At 37.5% G+C, this 27,848-nt stretch overlaps 1 protein-coding gene and 1 long non-coding RNA gene across 3 annotated transcripts in view; one reads left to right on the top strand and one right to left on the bottom strand.

The window, feature by feature from the left end:
• On the bottom strand, positions 1–27,744 carry LOC139184445 (uncharacterized). 2 transcript variants are annotated; one of them, XR_011567950.1, is made up of 5 exons: positions 27,583–27,744; positions 14,803–14,864; positions 13,830–13,869; positions 12,286–12,358; positions 1–733 (listed from the first exon to the last, which is right to left on the bottom strand). It is a non-coding gene; the product is annotated as an uncharacterized lncRNA (long non-coding RNA). The 2 variants fall into 2 exon arrangements; XR_011567949.1 differs by lacking the exons at positions 1–733; positions 13,830–13,869 and having other exon boundaries at positions 12,221–12,358.
• LINGO2 (leucine rich repeat and Ig domain containing 2) overlaps positions 1–27,848 on the top strand; it is a 1,233,386-nt gene that overhangs the window by 554,157 nt on the left and 651,381 nt on the right. The gene's annotated exons all lie outside the window — the stretch shown is intronic.

Genomic DNA, 27,848 nt, shown 5'->3' on the forward strand with positions numbered 1-27,848 from the left:
TTGAGTAACCTAGACTACCATAGTGCTGGAAGTTCATGACCATTTTTCTAAATAAATTATATTAGTTTTTGGAAGGCCTCAAAAATAATCAAAATTACTTGGTATTCTACATATGAAAAGAATCAATATGCAGATAATACTAATGAAAGGGAATGAGAAAAGAGGCAACTGTGTTAGTTTACTAGGCCTGACATAATAAAGTACCACAAGCCAGGTGGTTTAAACTTTGGAAATTCAGTGTCTCAAAGTCTGCAGACCAGGAGTTCAGAGTCAAGGTATCTGCAGCATTGGCTCCTTCTGAGGTATGTGAGGGAAAATCTGTCCCAGTCTTTCTCCTGGCTTCTGGTGGTTTGCTGGCAATCTTTGGCATTCCTTGGCTTCTGCTCCATCACCCACTTTCTGCCTCCAACTTCATGTGGCATTTCCTATGTGTATGCCTATGTCCATATTTTACCTTTTTGTAAGGATATTATTCCTGTTGGATTAGGGGCCCATCCTTATCAGGTATGATCTCATCTTAAGGAATTATATCTTTAATAACCTTGCTTCCAGATAGCTCAGATACTTGGGGCTAGGACTTTAACATGAATCTGGGGGGCGGGGGAGGACACAAGTCGACCTACAACAGAGACATTGTTGGAAGTAGGTGTCTTAAATTTAGAGTCTGAGAGATCTCAATTTGAGGTCAGTCTCTGCTAGTTACTAGCATCAACAATTTCTCCTTTTTCGTTATCTGTTAAAAGAAGGAAACAATGATTATGCTGAGAACTAGTCAAATGTATATGATACACAATACATCACATTTCATGTATCTACCACAAGTCACTTCCTCAATGAACAGTAGCTATTTTCATCCTTTCTTGGTGAGAGACGTGTCCCTATTATCTGTTGAAGTTCTGCCTGCTCACATCAGACATTGTGGGAATTCATGTGCTTACACATGAAAGGAATAAGGAATATTTTAGCAGTGACTAGGCGAAGACTGATGTGGTACAGTGAGGGAAGTTATGAGAACTCATTTGAAGAGAGCTCACATTATTGAGTAATTATTGTATCCAACCCTACACAAAGCCCTTTTGCACATTTTCTCTTTTAATCATCAACAGAAAGACAAAGAGGATGGTGCTCCCATTTTACAGATGAGGAAACCGACTCTCCAATAAGTGAAGTAACTTGTCCGGAGTTCCACTGCCACTAAGAGTTGAAGAATGGATTAAACTTTGGTCAGCTTGACTCCAGAACCCATAGTGTTATAACGCTATCGAGTGAAAAGGCTGATTCTAAACCACATATAAGAATTAGCCTTGTAACCCTAGAAAGTATTTCTGTTCATTCTCACATTTCCACAGCTCCCTAAAGTTTTTAAATCACACTGGTAGCACATCTGTAGCAGTCAGTTATCACTTCGCCATTAAAGTTATGTGGTACCAAGTACCATATTTTATAACTCGGTGTGGTTACTGTGGCACATGGGTCTGTTCAAATTCTGTCAAGCTGGTTGCTTATTGACGCGTTCTTGAGTAGATTCTTGACTTGTAGTTACATTTATCATGGTTTTTTTTATGGAATTAGAACACACTGAATATATTCAGCATTGAAGGCACTTTCAGCGACCCATTCAACCACCTCTGTCCACCTTTGTTTCTTGCGCATGACTGGCTTATTCAAGGTTCTCCCACATGACTGGCTTGGGGCAAGTGGAGGTATTCTATTCATTCGTGCGTTGCTGCTCAACTCTGCTAGATGCACAGTGGCAGTTATATTTTTTCAGTGACCTTACTTTTCCTCTTAACTGGAAAATATTGAAAAATTGCCTGGATAAAACTGTGACTACACTTAAAATAGTTGAGGCAATACAGAGTTTATTTTTTTAAGGACTAAGAATCCCTAACCAGTGAACATATGTGTTCACTTTTGAGTTATTTGAGGGAAGGAAGGAGTGGAAGGAATTCTAGAAAAATAAAAATCATGTAAAATTGGATATCATGTCTGTAGTTTCTCTACCATACTTAGGCACAGAGAATTAAAAATCTGTTATTGGCAGTGCGTATCTTCAGTCTCTGGGGTTTCCCAGGTGGCTCAGTGGTAAAGAATCTGCCTGGCAATGCAGAAGATGCGGGTTCAATCTCTGGGTCAGAGATTGACCCAGATTCCCTGGAGGTGGAAATGGCAACCCACTCCAGTATTCTTGCCTGGGAAATCCCACGGACAGAGGGACTTGGCGGGCTACAGTCTATAGTCCATAGGTTGCAAAGAATCGGACATGACTCAGCCACTGAGCATGGATGAACACGTACATCTTCAGTCTCTGGTACCTGTTCTTTCAGATGAGAGTCCATACCCTTTACCTAAATTTGTCTATAGTCTAGAACACTCAAACTGCTGAATCTTGAGTGACCAGACACCATCAAAAATCAGTATTGTCTCATTATTAAAAACAAAATAATAAAATATGCAAAATGCCACCATAGTTCTTGGCCAAGAAAACTTCATTTGTGTAGGAGTCTCAGGTCCAGCTCTCTGGCTTAGCTGAGGCCAGAGGTCACATCATCTATCACCAAGAGCGTTTAGAGCCCAGGACTGGATCGTCCTTGAAACTTCAACCATCGTGATATCAGTGACACTTCCTGTTGTGGATTCGGCTACTCCCTTTGTTTTCATACCTGCAGATGTGGAAATGCAGCTCTCTGACTTGGCTCTGTGAGTGTGTGTATGCACGTGTGCGTATGGATTCGGTATTACTCACCGTATCTCTGTGTTTGTGGCAAAACTTTTCCCCACTTGCTATTGAAGTTCCCAAATATTTTCAAAGTGTATGAAAACTTTTTTTGTAAATAAAAAATAGATACAATTCTTTCCCTTTTTCTTTTTCTTCTTTCTTTTTAATCATCACAATATTTATCAGGCTTTCTTTATCCAACATGTCAAAAATGCCAAAAATTCATACTCCCAGCCCCAGTTGCATGCCATTTTGTTGTTTGTGTACATGAGTGCATTTCTGTAGGTGGGAGGTTTATAGCTTTTATCAGAATGTCAGTATAATCTGCGACTCCTGTAAAAATCTAAGGCACATTAAATATAATTTTGAAAATATTTTACCCTTATGCAAATTATATTATGCCCATTGCCCACTTAACATTCTCATAAAGCATGATTCAAAATAACCTAGTTATCCATTTTATGAACATGATGAAATTTATATGAAATTCCTGAATTGTTGGACTCTAGATATTTTTCCATATGGGTTACTATAATGAAAAATGCAGTGAACATTCTCAAAAGCAAATACACGAACTAAATATCTAACCATTTCCCTGAAGTAATTTCTTTGGAGTGGAGTTTTGGGGTCAAGTAGAAAAGTCACTGTTAAAATTACAGATAATATACTGTCTTTTCCTGTTACATTTATGCTTTTAAAAATATATGTATACAATTTAAAAATTTTTACTCAACCATTTTAAAATAAAGGAACAGCTTTTTAATTTTTTTTTGGCAAAACACCAGAATAATGTACCTTGAATAATAAATAAAGTTTTAAATTCAGCTGCATTCCTGCTGCCATACAGGCAAGATTTAAGTATACAGATATTTTTTCTGTGATTTTACAATGTTAATTTCTATTCCTTTGCTCTAAGTTTCTATATTTAATTCAGTAGAATAATTTAATAGCTATTTAGTTTGCTGATTTTTCAGAATGTATGGGCTTTTTTAAGGGAAGCAAACATTTTAAGTAAGCAGTGTTGTATATAAAGTAAGACAGGAAATTAAACCAATTTCTTAGAAAGAACGGAAAATAAGAATAACAAGATTATGGAGTGTTAGTGAGAAATGGAAAACTCAAGGTAGAATTGCTATAATACAAGATATTGTTGTCAAATAGAAGAAAGAAAAATTCCAGGAGGCCCAGAAAAGATTCCATTCCATGACCTTAACATGTTATCAATAAAGTCAATGACCTCTTGTATTATCAAAGCAAGAAACTGTATAGTATTTAATAGTTTGAATGCTTGGATCTAAGTCTTCCTCCCTCCCTGCATCTACATTCTTGCCATGACTTATCCTGGGAAAAGTGAATTCTTCTCTCCTTGACTTTGGGCTTAGCCACGTGACTTGTTTGGCCAATGGTATGTAGATAGAAGGGGTTCCCTGGTGGCTCAATCGGTAAAGATTCTGCCTGCAATGCAGGAGATGTGAGTTCGATCCCTGGGTTGGAAAGATCCCCTGGAGAAAGAAATAGCAACCCACCTAGTATTCTTGCCTGGAGAGTCCCATGGACAGAGAAGCCTGGCAAGCAACAGTCTATGAGATCACAAGAGTCAGACATGACTTAGCAACAAAACCACTACCACCACCATGTAGGTAGAAACAGCAGTTTACCAGGCTCAAAGCCTTCAAGAGAGCTTGCACGTTTCTACTTTTCTCTTAGGCCTCTGCCTTCATATAAAGTAAATATGCCCCATTAGCCTACTGGTTCTTGGGAGATGATGCTAAACACATGGAGGAAAGGCAGCCTTCCAACAGGCAACATGTAGAACTGCTCCAAATACTGTAGCCTGAAGCGTAGGCACCCCAGCTGATCTACAAACTCATGAGCAAGAAATGTATGCTCATTTATTGTGTAGTACTTATAATTTGTAGTTGTTTGCTTTATAGCAGCAGTATGCCAATATTTAATTAATACAGAGACTCAGATTTTCTTTACAGAGCTAATGTTGCAAGTACCAGTTTCCTATGGGTTCACCTAAACCAGAAGAACATGCATTGTTATCAAAGAAATCATCAAGGACAGAAAGCAATAGATTCAGCATAGCATTCTGGAAAGCAAAATAGAACAGCAGTAACAAGCTGGAATGCTGTGAACTGGATAAAGATCTTCAACTGCATTAGCCTCAGTGATTCAGTGTTGTTGACAATTTTGTTGTTGTTGGTTTGTCAACAGAATTAGTTGACAACGTTAGAAAACTTTGAAGGAGTCAAAAATCCAGTCCATGGAAAGGTCAAAAGCAATAGCAAAACTAGGAATATTGTCCCTTCATGCAAAAATTGAATGGAGTTGAACAGATGCTGCCATCTCAGCATGGCCTAAGTTCTTCTGTTTACCCGGCACCCACCTAACACATCCCCATCAGTGAGCCATTGTGGCTTTGTGCGAATGAAAATAGGATTCTTTTTTTTTTTTTTTTTCTCTCCAATTTTATTTTATTTTTAAACTTTACATAATTGTATTAGTTTTGCCAAATATCAAAATGAATCCACCACAGGTATACATGTGTTCCCCATCCCAAACCCTCCTCCCTCCTCCCTCCCCATACCATCCCTCTGGGCCGTCCCAGTGCACCAGCCCCAAGCATCCAGCATCATGCATCGAACCTGGACTGGCAACTCGTTTCCCACATGATACTTTACATGTTTCATTGCCATTCTCCCAAATCTTCCCACCCTCTCCCTCTCCCACAGAGTCCATAAGACTGTTCTATACATCAGTGTCTCTTTTGCTGTCTCGTACACCGGGTTATTGTTACCATCTTTCTAAATTCCATATATATGCGTTAGTATACTGTATTTATGTTTTTCCTTCTGGCTTACTTCACTCTGTATAATAGGCTCCAGTTTCATCCACCTCATTAGAACTGATTCAAATGTATTCTTTTTAATGGCTGAGTAATACTCCATTGTGTATATGTACCACAGCTTTCTTATCCATTCATCTGCTGATGGACATCTAGGTTGCTTCCATGTCTTGGCTATTATAATGGGAAATCTGGTCAACCACTTGTAAAAGAATGAAACTGGACCACTTTCTAACACCATACACCAAAATAAACTCAAAATGGATTAAAGATCTCAACGTAAGACCAGAAACTATAAAACTCCTAGAGGAGAACATAGGCAAAACACTCTCCGAAAATAGGATTCTTATCAACAAAGCTGGGGCAAAGAATGTACTCATTACCAGTATCAATAAATGGTGATGCACTTACTCATTAACAGTACCAAAAAATGGTGAGTCACTTAATCGTAGCAAGTTATATAGTATATTTCTTGTGACATACTTTTTAATCAATGGAAATTCATCTTTTAAATCCTCTATGAATCCATGAATTGTATTTAAGTATCAACTGGTCAAAAAGAACAGAATGGTATCTCATGAAAACTAGGTGATATTGAACTGTGAACCCACTTAAGGTGTCTCCTTAACTAATGTGATATGAAGGAAATAAATTGCTAATCATATTTTCAATTACTTACACCAATTGGTTCACAACCCTTCATTAAGTGAAAGAGCCTAACTATAGTAATATATTTGGAGAAGGCAATGGCACCCCACTCCAGTACTCTTGCCTGGAGAATCCCATGGATGGAGGAGCCTGGTAGGCTGTAGTTCATGGGGTCACTAAGAGTCAGACACGACTGAGCGACTTCACTTTCACTTTTCACTTTCCTGCATTGGAGAAGGAAATGGCAACCCACTCCAGTGTTCTTGCCTGGAGAGTCCCAGGGAGGGGGGAGCCTGGTGGGCTGCTGTCTATGGGGTCTCACAGAGTCGGACACGACTGAAGTGACTTAGCAGTAGCATGGTAATATATTAGATTTGTTTAGCAGCTAGACTCACAGAGGAGCTTCATTTTTATTATGTAACTTCATCTTTAAAATGGAATTCCAATGTCCAATAGATATTTAAGTTTGAAATAAATAATACCACTCCTCAAACAACAACAACAAAAAATGCCATCATGTTTAATCTAATTACTTTCACCAATTCATCAAATATTTCATGAGTATCTCTTAATTCAGGTACTTTTCTAGGTGCTGGAAATACTGAAGTAAAATATTAGCTACCATTTACTAATCTCTCATTGTATTACAATGGCACCCCACTCCAATACTCTTGCCTGGAAAATCCCATGGACGGAGGAGCCTGGTAGGCTGCAGTCCATGGGGTCGATAAGAGTCTGACATGACTGAGAGACTTCACTTTCACTTTTCACTTTCATGCATTGGAGAAGGAAATGGCAACCCACTCTGGTGTTCTTGCCTGGAGAATCCCAGGGATGGCAGAGCCTGGTGGGCTGCCATCTCTGGGGTCACACAGAGTCGGACACGACTGAAGTGACTTAGCGGCAGCAGCAGCAGCATTGTATTACAGACCTTCTTTTATTTAAAGGAAAACAAAAACAATTCTTGTTCTAAGCATAGTTTTTCTCAAAGGCACAATCTAGTGACAAAACAGGATATGTACAATCTGCAGTCACTTTCAGACCTCAGCACTGCCAGATAATGCAGGTAACTCATTCACTGCTGCTACTGCTAAGTCGCTTCAGTCGTGTCTGACTCTGTGCGACCCCATAGACGGCAGCCCACCAGGCTCCCCGGTCCCTGGGATTCTCAAGGCAAGAACACTGGAGTGGGTTGCCATTTCCTTCTCCAATGCATGAAAGTGAAAAGTGAAAGTGAAGTCACTCAGTCCTGTCCAACTCTTATCAACCCCATGGACTGCAGCCTACCAGGCTCCTCCGTCCATGGGATTTTCCAGGCAAGAGTACTGGAGTTGGGTGCCATTGCCTTCTCCAACTCATTCATTACCTGTTGTAATTAAACAACCTAAGTTTGAGATTCTCAACTCAATCAGGATTCCAATGACATGTTTATGTCCTAAGTCCTTCCTTCTATGATGACAATTTTCATGAACAGGGCCCAAGGTATTGCCTTGCCAAGACTGACAAAGCGCAGGCTGGATTTCGTCCATTGGAGGCATTAAACATCATTAGAAATGTATGATGGAGGAAGTTTTATTCATAAGAACTCTCGGGGAGAGTCTGCATATTTGGAAGTTTTCTGATGCTGTCCTCTGGCCTCTACAGTCAGCCTTGCAAGTGTGGGCTGTTAGGGTCAACTCTCCTGTCTTGAGCTGAGTTCAGAGCTGAACTGTTTGGAGATCTGGATGTGGGGATCAAACTTTGAGTATAATTGGAGATGCTACCTTTTTTCTTTCTTGTTAGTTTCACCTCTCCACCAAATGTTGAATAAATATACAATGAATGTTTAAGAAATGTCAACTTGAAGAAGTATCTTCATTCCCAAGGCAGGTTCAAAGCCTTTGTTTTGTTTCCTAATGTAACAAATGGAAGTGTCTAAAGCCTGCTTTTTCCTGGGGGAAAAGTGCATTTAGGAAGAAACATCTGAGGAGTAATCTTGAGAATTAAAAAAAAAAATATCATCAACAACAAAAAGATTGTTTTGGCATTTTTAAATCTCATCATCTCCTTCAGCTGAATATGAGAAATTATTTAAAGCAGGATCTGATACTGATTTGTTGAACTCAAACCTCCCTCTCTTCCTCTTTTTTCAATCTCTCATTCCCCTCGCCTTTCCACTCAGCCTGCATTCACTCCTCCAGCCTCCCTTCTGGAAAATGAGTGGTGTAAGTTTCTCTGCTATAGGTAAAATGTGGACCCAGAGAAAAAGAGATTAAATAGGGAATGTCTGTTCCACTTTTCTTTCCCTCAACCCAAGCTCTCTGAAAAGATATTATCCCTACTTTTCAGATGAGAAAGCACAGTTAGGAAACCTCTATTAAGTATCATCTGACTTCTGCTTTTATAAGAAATGAGAATGAGACACTCTGCTCTTGGTTCAGTATCTTGCCACTTATACTTGCCTCATTTTTGTAAATCTGAATGACTCTTCTTGAAACATTACCAGTTTGTAAAATAAGGTAGAAAGCTCTCATAACAGTTTAAAATTCATTTTTATGTCTTTAGATACCAATACTACAATTTTAGCATACTATTTTATTTATTAAGCTGTTAGTCCATAATTTTCTCCAAATAAAAATGAATAATTCATTGCTGCTTAAAGTTTTGTGTTGGAAATGCTCCAGAATTTTCACACACAAAAAAGCTTTTTTTTTTCCAGTCTTTGAAGACTTAAACTAAATTTCCTTTATACCACTCTGTAAATTTCAAGAGCTGCTCCTTAGTGTATGGCAAAATCAGTGGTTTACATAATGTTTCCACATTAGTGAAAATAAAGTGAATAGCATTTGGAAATTAAATATATACCCTAACGGCAATTTGCTGATAGTACTTTTATATAAACATGTTTGATTTTATCTCTTGTCTTCGTATTTTGACTGAGTCAAAGAAAACTATAGATGTCTAACAAAGATAACTTACAAAATGTATGCAAAAATCTAGGAGAGTATATGCAAATTTTATTCGGTCTATATTTTGAAAAGAATATGAAATCTGACAATGCAAATTGTTAGGCTAAATTAAAAAGAGAGAACACTGATGTTTAGCAAAGGGGAAAAAGTAAATAAAGCATAATAGAGCAATATAGTCTCAAAACTCAGTCAATCAAAGGACAGTAGCAAAGATAGCCATAGCCTTAGAACTTCTAGGATTATGTGGGATGGAAGGGGCAAAGGTTGCCATAAAAGAGGCTGTGAGTATCCACTTTGATGAGGCATTACTGTATGGGGAACTAATAATATATCATTTTGAATTTTGTGGAGAAGGCTTAAGAAATATTTGCTCAGAAATGATTTTTGTTCATCAATCATTTCAGTCACAGGTAGGGTTGCCAGATCAAGTCCATGATGTTGAGTTATATATATTAGAGATAAACAGTATGCAAGTTATGTCCTAAATATTATATGGGGGACACTTTTCTAAAAATACTTTTATTGTTTATCTGAAGTTTCACTTGGCATTCTAAGTTTTTTATTTGCTGAATCTGGCAAGCCTAGTTACTGCATCTCTGAGAATATGGCAAGACTTAGCATATGGGAATTGTGAAGCATGGTATGACACATTAGGAAAAAGGACTAGGTGCAAAAGATGATGCTTTTTAATATGCACTTAATATCTTCTGGGGTGGCACAGGGTAAAGAACCTGCCTGCCAATGAAGGAGCTGCAGGAGCTCCAGAAGACTCGGGTTTGATCCTTGGGTCAGGAAGTTCCCCTTGAGTAGGAAATGGCAACCAACTCCAGTATTCTTGCCTGAAAAAATCCCATGGACAAAGGGACCTGGTGGGCTATGGTGCACGGGTTCTCAAAGTGACAGATATGAATGAGTGTGTATGCATACTTGCACTATGCAGTAAAATAGACATATGTATAAATATTGAAATTTTGGAGAAGGGAAACCCTGAGAAATATATCATGATCAGAAGATGACAGATGAAAGTCAGATGTCAAAATGTCAATAATACTCATTCAAAATATCTTATCAATGTCTTTATGTAATATGTTACTGATTTTTATTTAGTGATTAAAACCAGACCTGATAGGTCTATTCTTACAGATCTAATCCTATTTCTCCATGAAATCTCAAATCCTCCCAGGTTTCTTTTTTTCATAGAGTGTTTTTAGGGGAGATACTTTCTAAAGTTTGAAGGCAACAGTGGTATGGTGTTAATTTGGTCAACCTGTGCATAGGGCCTTTATGTTAACGCTGCTAGGAAATGGGCAAATTAACATATTAATGAAGACCTCAAGCTCCTTTTCTTCTGTTGTTGCTGGGGCAAAGGCATTCCAGTTGTAGATGGTTTTATTTGAGCAAAATGTATTGTACATTTTGCATAAACTCTGGCAGTTATTGCCTGAGGAGTGATTTGCTTAAAATGGAATGGCAGATGGTGCATTGTGATGTATTGCTATAATCTCAACTATTTTGCATCATCCTCCTCATCACCATTATCATGCTTTTAAATTTGTCTAGAAGCCTCTGATCAAGAGCCATTGCTTACAAGTATTTTCTCTTCTGGGTTGCCTTCTTTACCTCTTTTACCAGCCTGAACTCAACTCATCTTTTAATGTTCATTCCAAAGGCTTTGTGGACCCTCTTTCACTCCCCAAATTTCCAGTCATTCCTACTGATTACTTTAGACCTAATCACAGAATGATAGAGTTGGAAAACACCATGTCAGATTTAATCTGCTTATTTTAAAGAGGAAGAAATTGATGCCCAGAGAGGTTAGCAAGTGGAGTTAGAGGAAGAAGGAAACAAGTAGAATTTTTAAAAACATGTTTTTTTAAGAGCCCTTTCCACTCTTGCATCCTCTTTAAGTTTACCATATAAATTACTCCTTTGAACTTATAATTATAGACTTATAAACCTCAAAGAAGCTGGTCTTCAACCTCACACTACTCATTATTTTATATTTAAGTTATTTGTCTAACTAACCAGATTCAAGATTTTTACAGAAAACCTTGTGTTTCAAACTTGTTTATATCTCCCAGAGCAGTAAACTGAGTAGCTAAAACAGGGATGGCAAATTTAAAAAAAAAAAAAAATTGCATTTGATCCTAATAGTTGCCTGAAGGGATAGTTTAGGTAGGACTTTGAAGCCTCAGGGAAGCTTGCCATTTTGAATTAGAGATGGCTACCGTAACTGTTCACTACGACATTGTACACTGTTGGTTGTGAAGAATGAACTAAGGACTAAAGTACATTAAACTATTAATGTGTGAAAACCAGTGTTTTAGACTCTTGGCATGTATCATATTTAAAATGCAAAATTGTTTATGCGTAAGCTGAGCCTTAAATCAGTAATACAACTAATATGTAGAAGAATAGGGATTTAATCCTAATCTTTCTAATGTTAAATTCCATTCTAGATAAATTATTATTTTCTTAAATTTAATTTTTATTGTATATTGGAGTACAGTTGATTTACAATGTTAGGAGTTTGGGTTTAATATATACACACTAATATATAAAATAGACAATCAACAAGACTTACAGTATGGCACAGGGATCTCTACTCAATATTATGTGGCAACCTAAATGGGAAAAAAAAATCTGAAAAATAATGGATATATTTATATGTATAAATGAATCACTTGCTGTATACCCGAAGCTAATACAACATTGTAAATCAAGTATACTCCAATATAAGTAAAATTACATTAAAAATATTTCTTCATCATCAAGATAGATTTACTTTAATTACGCCTTGAAGGCAATGGCACCCCACTCCAGTACTCTTGCCTGGAAAATTCCATGGATGGGGAGCCTGGTAGGCTGCAGTCCATGGGGTTGCTAAGAGTCGGGCACGACTGAGCAACTTCATTTTCACTTTTCGCTTTCATGCATTGGAGAAGGAAATGGCAACCCACTCCAGTGCTCTTGCCTGGAGAATCCCAGGGACAGGGGAGCCTGGTGGGCTGCCATCTATGGGGTTGCACAGAGTTGGACACGACTGAAGTGACTTAGCAGCAGCAGTGTGTTTATATGCTTTCCCATAATTCCACTTGTGATATTGAAAGGAGACTGACCAGTATAGTGTTGAAAGTGGCCTTAAACATCTTAGTGACCAGTTGGGAGCCTGATGTGTTCAACCTGGAATTCCTGAAGAAAAGGAGGAAACAAGATTAACTTTCAAAAACTATTCCTCTGATTTAGAATTACTCTGAATGATACTCATGTGAACCCCAGCAAGAAGGTCACGGGTCTATTTATGCTAATAATTGGAACAACACCTAATGCTTAATGATGGAGAAAAATGAAAGTTTGTTGTATTATAAATAATGCATTCACTTGTTTGAGAAAATGATGATTTTTTTTTTCATGAAAAGACCAAATAATATCATTGCCTCAAATACTAGATTGAGTATTGACATTCTTTTTCTTAGTATTTAGATAGTAGGCCAATTTTAGTGTCTCCTGTGGAGTTATTTGTAATACAACTCAAAGACAATTATGTTGTACAACCCCCATAGCTTCCTTTAATGCAGAGACATCCTGGAGTGTTTTCCCATTCCCAGCACAAAGTATAAGCAGTGTTCAATTAGAGAGCATGCCCCAGTAAAAAGATAAAAGTTTAGATCTGAATGAGTCTATTGACTCTACGATATCAGATTCCAGCTGAGAAAGAATTATAAATTGGCCTGTGTAATAACTAAACTGGAATGTGTAGAGTTTTTTATTTCATTGAGGATTTTGTTGTTACGGTTTTCTGTTTCTGAAAGTAGATCGCAGACCTTTGTCCCTTAATCACAGACAAGAGTTCAACTCTGAAAAATACCTTCTGGCAAGCATCCAAGTTCTAAATCATGGATTTCTTTAGCTGCAAGTCATCATGTGGCAATTTTTAAATCAGCTTGGCATTTAACAGAAAACCAGAGTAATTTTATCAGAAGTTTGATGAAGCCTATCTCTTGTGTGTTAAAATTCCAGCATCAGCATTTTATCCTAGTTGGTCAGATGAGAGGGTTGTGTATATATGAGCTGTCCATTGCTGAGAGACGTGTACAGAGTACATGACATCAGCTGACCCTTGAATAGCATGGGTTTTATGAGCACCCACCCTCTAAACAGTAGCAATATAGTATAACTTACGATCAGCCCTCTATATATATGTGGTTCATCTATATCCATGATTTCTCATTATTTGTGATCCAGCATCCATGTATTCAACCATATAGTTACTATATTATAGTTACTATAGTAACTATATTATACTATTGTTACTATGTTATAGTTACTATAGTTACTATATTCAACCGCATAGTTACTATAGCATAGTAACTATAGTGTGTTTGTTTCTGTTTAGTCACTGAGTTGCATCTGAATCTTTGTGACCCCCATGGAAACTGTAGCCTGCTAGGCTTCTGTGTCCATGAGATTTCCCGAGAAAGAATGCTGGAACGGGTTGCCATTTCCTTCTCCATGTGATCCCTCTGATTCAGAGAGCGATCGTGTCTCCTGCACTGGCAGGCAGATTCTTTACCACTGAGCCACCAGGAAAGCCCCGTTGTTGTTGTTGTTACGGTAGTGTTTACTATCACACACACACAAAATCCCCTGTAAGTGTACTCACCACAGTTGAAACTTGTGTTGTTCCAAGGTCAACTGTAGTCCTAGAAGTACATTGGATATTTTCAACATTATTTATTAATGATTAGTTTGGAGCTAGTAAGGTACAAGTAATCCTACCAGAGGGGCTTCCCTGGTAGCTCAGCTAGTAAAGAATCCACCTGCAATGCAGGAGACCCCGGCTCTCCTGCAATTACTGGGTAGGGAAGTTCCCTTGGAGAAGGGATAGGCTACCCACTCCAGTATCTTGGGGCCTTCCTGGTGGCTTAGATGGTAAAGAATCTGCCTGCAATGTGGGAGACCTGGGTTCAATTCCTGGGTTGGGAAGATTCCCTGGAAGAGAGCACAGTGTTCTGTCCTGGAGAATCCCCATAGACAGAGAAGTCTAGTGGGCTACTGTCCATGGGGTCACAAAGAGTCGGACACAACTGAGCAACTAAGCATGCAGCATAGCAACTCTACCAGGAGAAATTAATTTCTTTAAACTCATTGACAGTGAGATGTAAATGGTTCATATAAGACCTTATATTTATGCAGTCATTCTCAATTTAGACAACAGCAAATATTTAGTGAGCATTCATTCTGTTCCAGGTACTATGCAGATACTAGAGATATTGGAACAAACAGAGCACTAGGAGGCCTCAAGGAGGCCATAGTTTAAGAGGAAGGAATAACAAGGATGTAGACGAACACCTTTCCAAGTTGTGATGCTCTGACAGAGGTAAGCATACTGTGCTAAGGAAGCACAAAGCAAGGGCATGTAGCCCAGACTGGGGCAGTGAGGGATGCAGGGAAGGCTTCCCGAAGAATTTGCCTCAGGCTTATAGCTCAGAATAGGAATGCCCTGGGTCTCTGAAGAAAGTGGAGCTTGGGAAGATAATGGTGCAGTGAAGAGTCATGGGTGGGTCTTTCAGTGAATCTTTGCAAAAGCCATGTGTGATCAAGAAATAGTGACTCCCAGAGGACATGGATCTTACCTGTCTTCTTTACCTCACGTTTCCTGAATTGCAAAGACTAGCTAGGACAGAGTGGTGCATATCTGTGAAATGAATACAATAAGGAAATGTTTACAAGTACAGATCTAAACAAGAAAGGAGGTTATATAAGGAATGTCAAATGAGACAACCAAAATCCTAGAATCTGGTCCCAGCCCTACAATTATGTGATTGTCATTAATTCTCCAAGGGGCCAAATTCACTCACTTGGACAATGAAAAGTTTAGATGACATAATCTCTAAGGTCCCTTGATATCTGGAATGCATAACATGACTCTACTTCTGTGGGGGGAAAAAAAAAGCCTGGATTCTTACTATTTTTCTAGAAAATGATTTCTAAGTGATTTTACTGAGCAGTTTAGAGTTGACTGTTCTACTCTACATGATCTCAATATAATATAAAATTTAACAAAGTAAGATAGAAGGTGGTTTGTTTTTCAAACTGCCTTATGTAGTAGATATGTATTTTGAATGCTCCCAAGAGACAAAAGTTTATTTTAATTGTTAGGAAAGTTGCTATAATCTTTTAAAGAAATAAATAATTCATTTAGAAGATACAATGACAAGCTCAGAAATGTTTGTTACATTATAAAATAAATAATAAATCTAACTGGAAAGGTTGACTCAGACAACTCAGATATTGTCCGAGATGGATTCAACAAATGAAAAATCCAGGGTCTGTCTGTCCACAGTGGTAGGAGGTCATTTGGCCCTTGGGTCTGCTCTTAGTAACACAGGTATCCTCTGCATCTATTACCTTAATATTATTAGAAGACCCTAAATTCATTGAGGTTTATCTAGAATACCAGTTTTGATAGCAGTGGATTCAGGAAAGCTAATAAATGATCTACGGTTTGGTGGAGAGAACATGGACACTACACTGAGTGCTTTGTAGTTGCTGCTTTGCTCTTTCATAGATGTTGCTGTTAAGAAACCTGTTACCAGTCTGATATTTGATCCATTGTAAAGCAGTTATTTTTTCCTGAATGGGTGCTCAAAGAATTATTCCTTTATTTTTAATGTCTAGTAATTTTATCATCAAATATATATCTTGATGTTTGAGTCATTTTTCTCCATAATATGGTGTGCCTTTCCAGTATCACATTTTAAAATTCAGTGTTGTGTTATTTATTTTGCTATTTTAACAGCTTTATTATGATGTAATTTATAATCAGTGATGTTTACCAGTTAAAAGAGGACAATTCAATGGCTTTTAAAAAATATTAAGAGTTTAGAATATATTAAAGACATGTCAGAGGACCTTCAATGGAATATTGCTTATCACAACAAATAATTCAGAGAATTAATAGTCTTTCAAATTTTAGGCTTTATTAGACATAGCTCTCAAAGGAGAGGCAAGGTCATTCATTTAGAATGAATTTGAATTTAGAGGTGTAAAGATTTTCCATACATCCAGCCATTGGGAATGGAAATGCTGGAAATCCAAAATGCACAGGTCAAAAGGAATCAAAGGGTGACTTAGCCACTATTTTGTGAAATGCCTTGACAGCTAACATTTTGTATGGTATTGTTTGTGCTCTTAGAGTTCAAGTAAAGGAAATTTAATGGGAAAAGTTGAAAAATATTTATTTCTCTATGGTTTTGATTGCCAGATATAAAAATATACTATATACCATTTCCTTTGTATAGGAGTTGTGTCAGTCTAATTAGATTCCTAATCATTGGTGGAATGCTGTAATTTATTAATTCTGCAGATATTTATTGAATGTCTCTTAAGTACTAGACACTCTTCTAGATGTCAGGGTTAACTGTTGTGAATAAGAGAAATCAAATACCTACCTTCAGGGAACTTGAATGCAAGTGGGTAAGATAGACAAGAAACAAGTAAATATTTTTTGCTTAATTTATTTAAACAATAAATATTAAAATATCCACTAATAATTGAGGCTTTATAAAAGAATAGTGAAGTGAATAAGGTTTGAAAATCTAATTTATAAAATAATGGATATAGTTGATAACACTATTGTATAATGGAAATTTTCTAGGAGAGTAGAACTTAAGTTTTAACATACACACACATGTGTATGGGTATGTTAACTAGGTGACAATTCTTTTACAATATATATGTTATCAAATAATCATGATATATACTTAAAATACCTTACAATTTTGTCAGTTATACTTCAAGAATTCCAGAAAAAGAATATCCAAGAAACTGAAAAAGAAATTTAAGGACAAAGGAGTGACAGGAGAGTATTTTAACTAGGGTGGTTATAGACGACCTTTGCAAGGGGTAGCAATTAAACAGTAACTGAATGATGTACAAAAAGAACTAGGCAAAGATTTGGAAAAGAAACATTATTAGTCCAGGGTAATATTCTAAAAGGTAATAAGAATGCCAAGACTGTTGGAATGAATTCTCTGATGATAGTGGTGAGACCTGTTAAGTCTTCTAGGGCCATTGTAAGTGTGCGTGCATGCTGAGTCACTTCAGTCATGTCTGACTCACTGCGACACTATGGACTGTAGCCCACCAGGTTCTTCTGTACATGGGATTCTCCACACAAGAATACTGGAGTGGGTTGCCATGCCCTCCTCCAGGGGATCTTCCTGACCTAGGGATCAAACCCATTTCTCTCATATCTCTTTCACTGGCAGGCATGGTGTATATATGTACATGCACACACACACACACACACACACATATAATGGATTATTATTCTACCATAAAAAAGAATGAAATATTGCCATTTGCAGCAACCTGGATGAACCTAAGATTATTATACTAAGTGAAGTAAGTCAGGCAGAGAAAGACAAATATATATCATTTATATATGAAATCTAACATAAAAAAAACAAACCACAAGTCAACTTATTTGTAAAACAGAAACAGACTCATAGAGATAGAACACACACAGTTACCAAAGGGGAAAGAGGTGGGGATGAATAAATTAGGAGTTTGGGATTAAAAAATACATACTATATATATGGTGTGTATATACACACACACACACATATAATGCTATACACACACACACACACACACACACATATATATATAAAATAACCAATGACCTACTATATAGCAAAGGGAACTATATTCAATATCTTGTAATAGCCTATAATGGAAAAGAATCTGAAGTTGTACACCTAACACAATAGTCAGGTTTCGACAGCTGAAACTAACACAATATCATAGATCAATTCTAGTTAAATAAAGAAAAAAATTGAAAGTCATCTAAGCCTAATATGGTTAAAACATGACTTTTGACCTAACATTCTAGTCCACATCATTGTCTTCTGTTTAGCTTCCTACAGTAGCGTCCTAACCGGCCTCCCTGATTCCACCGTTGTCCCCTATACTCTATCTCTTATCTAGCAGCCACAGAAATCATATTACATCATACTCCTATTTAAAACTATCCAAGAAGTTTCTGTCATACTTAAGGTAAATCCACAGAACCCATCAGCCAATGCAGGACATTTAAGAGACGCAAGTTATTAAAGACACAAATTATGAAGATGCAAGATATAAGAGATTCTAGTATTCTTGCCTGGAGAATCCCATGGACAGAGGAACCTGGTGGGCTATATGTAGTCCATAGGGTTACAGAGTCAGACACGACTGAAGTGACTTAACACCCACATGTATATACACACACACAATGCACACACATATACATGCATCAGATCAGATCAGATCAGTCGCTCAGTCGTGTCCAACGCTTTGCGACCCCATGAATCGCAGCGCGCCAGGCCTCCCTGTCCATCACCAACTCCTGGAGTTCACTCAGACTCACGTCCATCGAGTCAGTGATGCCATCCAGCCATCTCATCCTCTGTCATCCCCTTCTCCTCCTGCCCCCAATCCCTCCCAGCATCAGGGTCTTTTCCAATGAGTCAACTCTTCGCATGAGGTGGCCAAAGTACTGGAGTTTCAGCTTCAGCATCATTCCCTCCAAAGAAATCACAGGGCTGATCTCCTTCAGAATGGACTGGTTGCATCTCCTTGCAGTCCAAGGGACTCTCAAGAGTCTTCTCCAACACCACAGTTCAAAAGCATCAATTCTTCGGCACTCAGCCTTCTTCACAGTCCAACTCTCACATCCATACATGACCACAGGAAAAACCATAGCCTTGACTAGACGGACCTTTGCTGGCAAAGTAATGTCTCTGCTTTTGAATATGCTATCTAGGTTGGTCATAACTTTCCTTCCAAGGAGTAAGCGCCTTTTAATTTCACGGCTGCAGTCACCATCTGTAGTGATTTTGGAGCCCAGAAAAATAAAGTATGACACTGTTTCCACTGTTTCCCCATCTATTTCCCATGAAGTGATGGGACCGGATGCCACATCTTTATTCATTCATCTCTCGATGGACACTTACATTGCTTCTATGTGTTGGTATTGTAAGTGCTATGACATTGAGGTACATGTATCTTTTCAAATTAGAGCTTTCATTTTTCTGTATATATACCCAGGAGTGGGATTGCTCTATCCTATGATAACTCTATTTTTAATTTTTAAGAAATGTCTGGGACAGGGGAGCCTGGTGGGCTGCCGTCTATGGGGTCGCACAGAGTCGGACACGACTGAAGCGACTTAGCAGCAGCAGCATACTATTCGCCTTAGTGGCTGCACCAATTTACATTCCCACCAACAAAGGTTTCTGTTTTCTCTGCATCCTTTTCAGCAAATTTGTAGACTTTTTGAAGATGGCCAATCAGACTGGTATGTGGTGAAACGTCATTGTAGTTTTGATTTGCGCTTCTTTAATAATGAGGGACATGGAACATCTTTTCATGTTCCTGTTGGCAACCATCTGTATGTCTTCGTTGGAGAACTGTCTGTTTAGGTCCTCTGCACACTTTCTGATTGGTTTGTTTTTTGGATATTGAGTGGTATGAGCTGTCTGTACATTTTGGAAATAAAGCCTTTGTCAGTCTCATCATTTGCAAAACGTTTATCCCATTCTGTAGGTTGTGTTTTCATTTTTGTTGATGGTTTCCTTTGCTTTCCAAAGCTTCTAAGTTTAATTATGTCCCATTTGTTTAGTTTTGTTTTTCTTTCTTTTGCCTTGGGAGACTGATTTAAAAAAACCTTAACTATAATACATGTCTGACAATATTTAACCTATGTTCTCTTCTAGGAGTTTTGGGGTGTCATGTCTTATATACTAGTGTTTAAGGCATTTTGAATTTATTTTTATGTATGATGTGAGGGAATATTCTACCTTAACTACTTTATGTGAGTCTGTCCATCTTTCCCAACACCTCTTGCTGAAGAGACTGTCTTTTCTCTATTGTATATTTTTGCCCGTTTGTTGAAGATTATTAACCATACACGTATGGGTTTATTTCTGAGATCTCTATTCTGTTGCATTGATCCATATATCTGTTTTTGTGCCAATACCACACTGTTGTCATTACTGTAGCTTTGTAGTATGTACACTCTGGGAGAGTTATGCCTCCAGCTTAGTTCTTTTTCCTCACAATCACTTTGGCAATTCTAAGTCTTTTGAGTGTATATATGAATTTTAGGATTATGTTTTCTAGCTCTGTGGATAATGTCATGGGGTAACTTCATAGGGATCACATTAAATGTATAGGTTGCTGTGGTAAGTATAGCTAGCCATTTTAACAGTATTAATTCTTCCAATCCAAGGCTGTGTAATATCTTTCCATTTCTTGCTATCATCTTTAGTTGATTTCATCAATGTTTTATAGTTCTTAGCATATAGATCCTTCACCTCCTTGGTTAGGTTGATTTCTAGGTATCTATTTGACATGCTTTTAAACAGGAGTTTTTGTTAACATTCTCTTTCTGATATTTCATTGATGTAAAGAAACACAGCAGATTTCTATATATGGATCTTGCATCCTGCTACCTTGCTGGATTTATTTATTAGTTTCAGTGGTTTTTGTGTGGGATGACTGTTAGATGTTAAAGTGGATATCCAGAAACAAATAGTGTATAAATTATTCAAGAGGTAAGAGGAGAAAAAATAGGGATATAATATTGACAGAATATATTATATGTGTGTGTTTATATACACACACTGTATTATATAATTTATTTTAGAATTGTACATTATAGTATATATAGTATGCATTATTTAATATATACTATATTTATATATTATATAATATGTATATATAGAAAATTCATGGCTCTGTGGGATAGCATAGGTAATTACAGAGAAAGAGGAAACATATTTGAGGAGCACTGGGACACTCCAATTATTAAAATTTAATAGAAAGTTGAGCCAGGCAAGGAAATTGCATCTAGGCCATTCACTCAGAGATAAATAAGAAGGGTAGACTATCCTGAAAAACAAGGAAAGAAATACATCAGCAAGTAGAAAATGATCACTTCTGTCAGCTACTGCTGAGATGAAAACTGACCATTAGATTTGTCAGGATGGATGTTTTACTGGTGACTCTGCCAAGAAGTTTCCTGCGAAGATGAAAGCCTAATTAGAGTGAGCTAAAGACAGCATAGGAGTATGCAGGGCAAGATGTCAAGTATGTTTTGATGGACTTTCTTGGATCTAGTATGTAGCAAAATTTGATAAAATCTGAAGGGAGAAAGCAAAGACATAGCTGGATTATAAAAACACAAACAAACCAAACAGAAAACCTCCATGAATTAGAAAAGTAACAAAGTGGTGATTGAAAAGCTGTCCAGACACTTGGGGTGGAAACTGGTAATGGCATATTATGGCTCACCTCCTGTGGACTTGGAGGGAACTGAAACATTCCAGTCCTGATTCTTTGTTGAAAAACATAAAGTTAGGGAGATTGGAAATGGAGTGACAGCTTGTTCACCAGACTAGTTAGCTGGGTACCCAAAGGGCAAGGTGAAGGTACTGATACATTTGTTAGGGAGAAAGGATGGATAAAGAGGAATAGAGAGAGAATAATAAAAATGTCTACTACAAAATCAAACTTGTAAGTAAAAATCATTATTTCAAATGTGGATTTACTGCCAGTGAACTTAATTATGTGAAAGACTCTAACAAAGACTTAAAACTAAGGATGCTTAGTATGCTCACAGTTAAAATAATTTTATAATTTAAAATATAAGAGTAAGAAAATATAATAGTAAGAAAAAACAAATGGATAGATAAATATAGAATAAGACCAATCAGAAATTTTGGAAATTGAATCTGAATAGCTGCCAGAAAGGAAGGACAGAATATTTTCATTTTGATGGCAGTAGACTTGTAACTATGGATCTTTCACCAGTAGCAGAAAATGAAGGATCAATATCTTCAGTGGGCTTAGGGAAAGAAAAAAACAAATAAAATTGTATACCCAGCTAAGCACTTTATGAGATTAAGCCAAAAAAAGATATTTTCAAATATATGATATTTAAGAGTTTGCCACTCAGATCTTTATTAAACAGGCTTTAACAGTATCCTAAATATATGTATGTGTGTGTATGTGTGTATATAGGAATAGAAAATAAAAGCAAGAGAGATTTGTTCTTGAGTGGCAAAAATGAATCATCATAGAAAATCCCTTAACAGATTAAAGGAATGGAACCATATCTGTTCCATCAGTTCAGTTAAGTTCAGTCACTCTGTGTCCGACTCTTTGCGACCCCATGGACTGTAGCACACCAGGCCTCCCTGTCCATCACCAACTCCTGAAGTTTACTATACACAGACAATATTTGATAAAATCCAATAAATATTCAAAACAGATTTTTTATAGACTAGTAAAAGAGAATTGCTTTATCTATAAAAACCTATATTATAATGATTAATAATAAAATGTAAGAAAAATTCTTAAAGGCAGGAAAGGACCCACATGGACATCTGCCATTTCTGTTTCTATTCAGTATTCTCTTGAAGATTCTAGCAAAGCAATGGGAAAATAGAAGAGGTACAAGAATTAAGAAGGTGGGAAAAACTACCTTTTTTCTTATAATGTGGTGTGTATATTGAAAATCCAAAAGACTTTACATATAAACTCTTAGGCCTAATAAAAATATCGTGAATACAAAACATTAAAATCAATAGCATTCTTATACATAGTTTAAAAAAAACAACTGGAAAATGAAGCTTGACCTAAACCTTACAGTATAAACAAAAAATAAATTTGTAAATAGAAAACCTAAGGTCAACATACACACACACACACACACACACACACACACACACACACACACTAGGAAAAAATGTTCAGGATCCAATCTTAGGCAAAATGTTCTGTGACTTGACACCAAAAGCATGTTCCGTCAACCCTGATAAATTTGAATCCATCAAAATTAAAATCTACTTCTCTGCATAAAAGTCAAGTGAAGAGGATGAAAAGAAAATCCACAGACTTAGCTTATAGATAGTTTTCCTTCATGAAAATCTTAAGTAGAGTGAAGGATGCAGAATACAAGTAACATTTCTTATCTGGAAGATCTGTCATTCTACAACTTCATTTATGCTGCTGCAACTTTTTGTAGCATCTTGAGTTTCCATAAACGTGATACAGAAGTTTGATGGTAGCAACCACAGTACATGAGAAACAAATGATTTGTTAAGCAGAGCAGGGAGTGTTCTATAAATACTTTGACATCTTAGGAGTTAGGCACAGCTCAGCATTTCCAAACAAACAGGGTCCAAACTGAGTAACAATATCAGTGGCACTAGCTCTTTATTTACTTTAGCAGTTTACTGAAGAGATGAGGAAAATAAAAGTGAAAAAGAAAAGACCTTGTGATAACAGATATTCTTTAAACAGGCAAAATGTTTATAGGATTCAATAGTATAAAAAAAGTAGAAAGTGTAACACAAATTAATCCAATGTGTGTGATTCATTCATTACTGGTGAAAAAAAAAAAAAAGTGTACACATGCACAATGATCTTCGTCGTTTTTTTGGAATGGTGAAGAGGAACAAACTGTGCTGGAAATCAGGAAACCTGTTTTCTTCTTGGTTTGTTTTGACTGTTCAGTTCAGTCGCTCGGTCATGTCCAACTCTTTGCAACCCCATGAACCGCAGCATGCCAGGCCTCCCTGTCCATTACCAACTACTGGAGTCCACCCAAACCCGTGTCCATCGTGTCGGTGATGCCATCCAACCATCTCATCCTCTGTCGTCCCCTTCTCCTCCTGCCCTCAATCTTTCCCAGCATCAGGGTCTGAAGCCAGAATTAATTAACTTCATCTCTCAAATTCATTTTTCCCTTTCAAAAAGGTAGAGGCAAGTTCTGGGGGCCCTTTGAGATCCTTTCTGAGCCTGACTCTCTCTGAGGGTCTCCTGCTGGCTGTAGAGGTGAAATGGTTCTGCCCCCACTGTTTATGCCAGTGACTCACTGCCAAGGGTAATGCTGAGTGACACACAAATAAGATCCCAGAATCCAATTTGCTTTGCTTTCCTCATTTCCAGAGTGCTATGTTCTAACAAATGTAAAAGTTCTTCAATTTATAAATTCTACCCTTGAAGCAAAGTGAATCAAAGCACTTGTGGCATTTGAATCTCTGTACCTTGGGAATGATTTATTGTGTTTGAATTTTTATTGTGTTTCTATTGGGGGAAATAGGCTGCTGGGTAAAGTAAACATTTCCTCAGTGTGAAAATATGCTCTAAGCATCCCCAAGTATGTGCCAAGAAGTTCTAATGTTGCTTGACAATTATTATTGCTCCATTAAGGATTTCTGAATATTCAATATAACCATGTGATTAATTTATACCTCCTCAATTCTAGATGACTGCTTTCCAAATGCTCCTTAACTTTAATACATTTACAAAAATAATTAAAATGCAATTCACCAGGTTTTAAGAGTGTTTGCAATAGATGTTCATAAATGTTTCAGGTAACACTACTTTCTGGGTGTTTTCCTAATGGTGTCTTCCTCCCCTCCAATCCTTTTAATTCAACACTTAACAGGTAGAGCAATTCTCATGAATAAACATGTGAATTGATTGAAACAAGTGATTAAATGGCATTCAGAGGTTAGTGCTCTAGCGTTTATTTCCTAGAAAGTCTGTTAAATGTTTTCAATTAAAAAGAAAGAGGGAAATGTCTCACCTCTGAAATGAGGGGCTTTGAATTAGTGTTCTGTTAACCGTCTGGCTCTCTTAGAAGGGGTCCTGGCTGTGGTGGGGGGGTTGAGGGGAAAGAAAGTGAAGAGACACATTAAGTTACAACACTTAAATTCCTTCATCTGTGGTAGAGACCTTTCCATCTGATTAAGTGGAGATAGATGAATGAAGAATCACAGTGTTCTTCCTTAATCAGCTTAATCACCTTGAAAAATTGAGGTGGTTATTCTGCCTACCAGGCGTGAAGGGCCTAAGTGATATTTGCCAAGCTGTTTCAACACCTTGATTATCAAGTTGTACATATCACCATAGATTCAGGCTGACAGCACAAGCCCCTACCATACTTTACTTTGGAATTGCTCTGAATTGGCATTGTTACTAAAACTTAAGAAAGGAACAATGACCTCGGAACAGGTCTTACTGGTTTTAGTATTTTCAAATACCTCTTAGAATCTGACAGAGAAAGAGGATGCTGACATGAGATCTGATCCAGGTTCTAAACCTGAGAAAGTGTTAGCTGCTCAGTCATGTCTGACTCTCTGCTGCCTCATAGATTGTAGCCCACCAGGCTCTTCTGTCCATGGAATTTTCCAGGAAAGAATAATGGAATGGGTTGCCATGCCCTTCTTCAGGGGATCTTCCCGACCCAGGGATTGAACTTGGGTGTCCTGAATTGCAGGCAGATTCTTTACCATCTAAGCCACCAGGGAAGCCTAACAGAGAAGACTCTTAAAGCTGAGCTCTTACTGCTTGGGATAGAATGTTTTTTGTTTTGTTTTGTTTCAACAGAAAGAGTGGAAGAAATTAGTGTCTATAACAAGTTAATGGTGAGGGTGTCAGATATTCCTCAATGGTTTTTACTCATTGACTTTTAAAAAAATTCTTATTCATTTCTATGCAGTAAATACTATAGTTATACCATATTAGATTTGATGATGCACCTTGCAAAATTTAAGTTCCTTCCCCAGGGTCTCAGCTAGGAAAAAATGGAGCCATGAGGAATGCACACCGAGGCCCTGTACCTTTTGAAGCAGCTGTGGCTCCATCACAACCTAAGACATGGCTGAGTCCATAGGACATTGTATCCCTCTCTTATTTCCAAAACCATCAATTGAAACATAGTCAAGTATAATCAAATCATTTTGATATGATCCTACCTATATTAGAAGCTCCCCCCACTTTGGGAATGAAGCAATAAACATGTGAATTTTACTATACCCGCATTTACAAAGTTGTTATGTCCCTTTATAACCATTTTATATTTGATCACCTTCTAGTTTTTCCCAAAATACTTCATTGGCTATCCCTTCCCAAAATATTTGTAACATAAGCATAATATGCACATAGGGAAGAAAAATAGACTATTTTCATGTAAATTTTATGGAAGATTTTCAGAGTTTACAAAACAATGTTGGCAAAAGTAGAAACATCAGTGTTTTTGTGTAACAATGCCCAAATATTATAAGAAAAAAAAGTTTAAGGAAATATCTCATTGTAGAACTCAAATGACAAAAAAGCGTAGATGAAAATATTTACTCAAATATTTCTTTACATTGAATAAAAACACAAATTATAGTGAAAGTGCATTTTCTGTAATTTTGTATTTTGCATACACTTAGATATAAACCCCTGCAGAAGGCAATGGCAACCCACTCCAGTATTCTTGTCAGGAAAATCCCATGGACAGAGGAGCCTGGTGGGCTATAGTCAGTGAGGTCACAGAGAGTCCAACATCACTGGCCACAGACACACACACAGATATAAACAGGAAGATCACAGACAAATCCAGAAGCTAAGAATATAGGGGAACACCCTGAAAATCATGAGCTTTGCCATTTTTATTGGAAACACTGAATTTGAAGCACTGTACTGCTGCTGCTGCTGCTAAGTCGCTTCAGTCGTCTCCGACTCTGTGTGCCACCCCATAGACGGCAGCCCACAAGGCTCCCCCGTCCCTGAGATTCTCCAGGCAAGAACACTGGAGTGGGTTGCCATTGCCTTCTCCAATGCAGGAAAGTGAAAAGTGAAAGCGAAGTTGCTGAGTCTTGTCTGACTCTTAGCGACCCCATGGACTGCGGCCCACCAGGCTCCTCCATCCATGGGATTTTCCAGGCAAGAGTACTGGAGTGGGGTGCCATTGCCTTCTCCGAAAGCACTGTACTAAGTACATTTCAATTTTAAAAATATTTATTGTGAGACATTGTAATAATTTAACCTGGAGTTAACCCATAATATGTTTTACATAAATACAGATTGACGATTGATAGGCAGACAACATGGGAATACCTACATATGCCAACTTTCATTTGTCTGCTTGCCAAAAAAAAAAAAAAAAAGTTTGCATATGGGGATAACTGCTAGACTATTTCACTAGTTATATACAATAATAACTATATTGAAGAAATTATTTTAGTGAATTCAATCAATAGCATGTCTCAGTTTCCACAAATGTATTTAATGTTTCACATTTCTAAGCCATAATAAATAGTCGGGCACTATAAAGTATAGGGCTGTAATCTGCCTGAGGACAAGAGTCTTCTATCACAGTGAAAAATGAGCAAATGTCCCTATGTTAATATCGATTCATGAAATGCTATAATTATTGTAAACTGATCGAAGGGCTACTTGTTTTATTTCTCTGCAAAAGTACTTAGGTTTGGTTGAAATAGCAGAATAACTGAAACCTAGACTACATGTGTATTAGCCTGCCGGGGCTACCATAACAAAATACAGCAGCACTGGGTGGCTTAACTCACAGGCATTTGTTTCTCTCAGCTCTGGAGGCTAGACATCCAAGATGAAGTTTGCTGTCAGAGTTGGCTTCTGGCATGTTCTTCCTGGCTTGTAGATATGTCTTCACTGTATCTTCACATGGCTTCTTCTCTGTGTCCAGGAGGACATTGCTTCCTCTTATAAGGACACCAGTCCTACCAGTCCTCACCATTATGACCTCGCTTAACATTTATTACCTCCGTAGGTTCTGTCTTATCAGGGATGTGAAGTCTTCAACATCTGAGTGTGG

Source organism: Bos indicus, chromosome 8, assembly GCF_029378745.1.
Source record: "Bos indicus isolate NIAB-ARS_2022 breed Sahiwal x Tharparkar chromosome 8, NIAB-ARS_B.indTharparkar_mat_pri_1.0, whole genome shotgun sequence".
NCBI lineage: Eukaryota > Metazoa > Chordata > Mammalia > Artiodactyla > Bovidae > Bos > Bos indicus.